This window comes from Lactuca saligna, chromosome 6, assembly GCF_052625555.1.
Source record: "Lactuca saligna cultivar CGN05327 chromosome 6, ASM5262555v1, whole genome shotgun sequence".
NCBI classification, from domain to species: Eukaryota; Viridiplantae; Streptophyta; class Magnoliopsida; order Asterales; family Asteraceae; genus Lactuca; species Lactuca saligna.
In genome coordinates, this window is record NC_136422.1 from 62,508,460 (window position 1) to 62,511,966 (window position 3,507).

A 3,507-nucleotide genomic window follows, 5' to 3' on the forward strand; every position below is an offset into this window, starting at 1 on the left:
AGACTATTAAACGTTGGTAAATAATCCAAGATTAGATTTGTGGTTTACTCTTATTTAGATGTATACGATAGCAAAATGACGTTAACGTCTAGATACGTATTTTCAACTAAACTTATCCTCAGACCTCAATATTCAAACAAATGCCGGTCTATCACTTCCCGTTGACCCGGAGCTAATACACGTACACAGTTGATGTTTCCACTCCTATACACTCATGCTTTACAACTTTGTAACTTGTTCAACAAAGAGAGTATTTTATTTTGGATTTGAATAAAAAAATCCCCACATTAAACGATTTAAATCCATTTATAATCACACCCCTTAATTTCTACAATAAAATCAAATTAAACCCGCCGGAAACCACCATGGCCACCACTCGAACTTCACCTCTGTTAATGTTATCGATCTTCTTCATACTCAATTCCATTCCAATCCCATCATCCTCATGTCCAATTCATCAAAAAAAGCTCTACTCCACTTCAAATCCACCCTCACCACCACCCTCAATTCCAGTTCCCTCCTAGAATCATGGAATCCCAATTCCGACTGTTGTTCTTGGGACCTCGTCAATTGCAGTAGAACCAAAACAAGAACTGTAACCGAGCTCCACTTATCCGACATCGTCCCTACATTCACTCCAGTTCCGGTGTTCTCAAACATCTTAACCCCGCTTTTCCAAATCCGGACATTGAAATTACTTGATATCTCCATGAATTGGTTGCGAGGGGAGATCCCCGGAGATGGATTTGCGAATCTCACTGAACTGGTTCACCTTGACATGATGCAGAATAGCTTCAATGGCTCCATCCCAGACCAATTTTTCCGGTTAAAGAATCTCCGTTACTTGGACATGAGCGAGAATAGGCTTGAAGGTGGACTACAATCCGAACTGGGTTCTTTCCCGAATTTGACAACACTAAAGTTAAGTTTGAATCGTTTCGAGGGTTCAATTCCTCCTCAAATTTTCGAACTTGAATCTCTACAGGTTCTTAACCTAAGTAACAATATTCTTCAGGGTGTTTTAAGTAGTCGCCTTTCTGGGTTAAAGAATTTACGTTACTTGGACTTGAACAGCAATTCGTTACAGGGGATGTTAGGACCTGAATTGGGGTCTTTTCGGAATTTGATTTCACTAAGGTTAAGTTCAAACCTTTTCCATGGTTCAATTCCTTCCGAACTTTTTGAACTCGAATTTCTTCAGATTCTTGATCTTAGTAACAATACTCTCAAAGGTGTTTTAAGCCCTAAAGTTGGTAACCTTCGAAATCTTGAATCATTGAAGCTGAATGATAATTTTCTATCCGGAAACATCCCGGAAGAGGTTGGAAATCTAACCAAACTAAGGGAATTTTCGGTTGGAAAGAATCATTTCTTCGGCGGAATCCCATCTTCGATTGAAAACATCAAGGGACTCGAATCACTGGACTTATCTGAAAATTCATTCTCCATGGAAATTCCGGCGAGCATTGGAAAACTACCCAACATGATCTTACTTGATCTGAGCAAGAACCAGTTCCCAGGTCCTATACCACCATCGATTCGAAACTTGAGCAAGTTAGAAACCCTTCGGCTACACAACAATAACCTAGCAGGCGAAATCCCTACATGGTTATTCGAGATCAAAACTTTAAAGAATTTGTTCATTGGAGGAAAAGAAAGCAACTTGATTTGGAAGAACAAAGCAAAGATCGTTCCAAGATTTAGTCTAGAACAGCTCTCCATGTCATCTTGTGGAATTTCCGGTGAGATTCCTGAATGGATTTCTTCACAGAAAGATTTGATTTTTCTTGATTTGAGTGAGAATCAATTGGAGGGAGGATTTCCAGATTGGCTCGCGGAAATGGAATTTGAAGGTATAGTCCTTTCAGATAACAACCTCGCCGGACCTCTCCCACCTCGTTTATTTGAATCCATGAGTTTATTGATCCTTGCTTTATCCCGGAATAACTTCTCTGGTGAATTGCCGGAAAATATAGGCAACGCTAAAGGGATCATGGTTCTTATGTTGTCAGATAACAATTTCTCCGGTCAGATTCCTAAGTCCATGGCTAGCATTTTCTTGCTAATGCTTCTGGATTTGTCCAAAAACAAATTTTCCGGCGACAGTTTTCCTATTTTTAGAGATACCCGTCATCTTGTTTACGTAGACCTGTCCTACAACGATTTCTCCGGCAAGATTCCGATGAATTTCTCATTAGATACCCGGATTCTTTCTTTTGGTGGTAATAGATTTTCCGGCGATCTACCCAGAACTTTGACTAAATTTGTCAACCTCGAACATCTTGATCTTCATGACAATGAAATTACTGGAAATTTTCAAGATATCCTCCCTCAAATCCCAACCCTTCAAGTCATAAGCTTAAGAAACAATTCCGTTGAAGGATTTATCCCGAGAACAATCTCCAATATTACTTCTCTTCGGATTCTTGATCTTTCCGGGAACAACCTAATCGGAAGCATTCCACCGGAAATTGCAAACCTTTCAAGCATGATTAAGACTCCGCAAATGTCAACATCTGATTACATTCTCCCATCTTACGTTACCAACGTTGACATTTTCAATAACGTCATTGAGTTTCAGGATTTGATTGTGAACTGGAAGAAATCTTTTCAAGGTCTTGCAAGTCGCAACCTTGATATCTACTCGTTATTGGACTTATCTGAAAACCAGATATCAGGTGAAATTCCGGCGTCGTTAGGCAATCTCAAAAGCCTGAAAGTGCTCAACGTTTCACACAACAGGATCTCCGGGCAAATTCCGGTGTCTTTTGGGGATCTGAGGGATGTAGAAAGCTTGGATTTTTCATACAATGAACTCTCGGGTTTGATTCCTCAAACACTATCGAAGCTTGACCAACTCACAATTCTAGATGTGAGCAACAACAGGCTGACAGGTAAGATTCCGATGGGTGGGCAAATGGACACGATGAATGAGTTGGATTATTTTCAAAACAACAATGGATTATGCGGGATGCAGATTGGGATCATATGTCCTGAGGATATCCCACCACCTGAAGAAAGAGAGGAGGAAGATGATAAAGAGTTATGGTTTTTGTGGGAGGGGACTTGGATTGGTTTTCCTATTGGATTCTTCTCATCGATTTTGGTCATGGGCTACTTTCTGAATTTTTTAAATTTCTTCAAATTTTGGTGAATTTCTTTTAGCAATGTTTAGATCTTTGTTCAGTAATATATCATAGAATCTAGGATTTCTTATTATTTGTAATCAAGATTCAGAATTCCATAAGTTTAATCCATATATATAGCTATACTGTGAAAAATTTACCTTACATTTACTTTAAGTAACACTAGAATATCATGATTCAGACCCAACCTGCATTAATTTGATTCTTTACGCCCCTTACTATCACTCTAAAACTTGATAACGCCACATTGACCTTCATCCAAATAGCATTATTTTATAGCATAAATTAAACATTTCAAATCACTTACATAGTTTTGATCAAGTCAAAATTAAAGATTTATTTTTTTCAAAATGAAGTTGCG

The 3,507-nt window shown here is 38.7% G+C and overlaps 1 pseudogene; it reads left to right on the top strand.

Moving 5' to 3' along the window:
• The first annotated feature begins 278 nt into the window (after nt 1-278).
• Nucleotides 279-3,253, top strand: LOC145001825 (receptor-like protein 46; annotated as a pseudogene).
• The last annotated feature ends 254 nt before the right edge of the window (nt 3,254-3,507 follow it).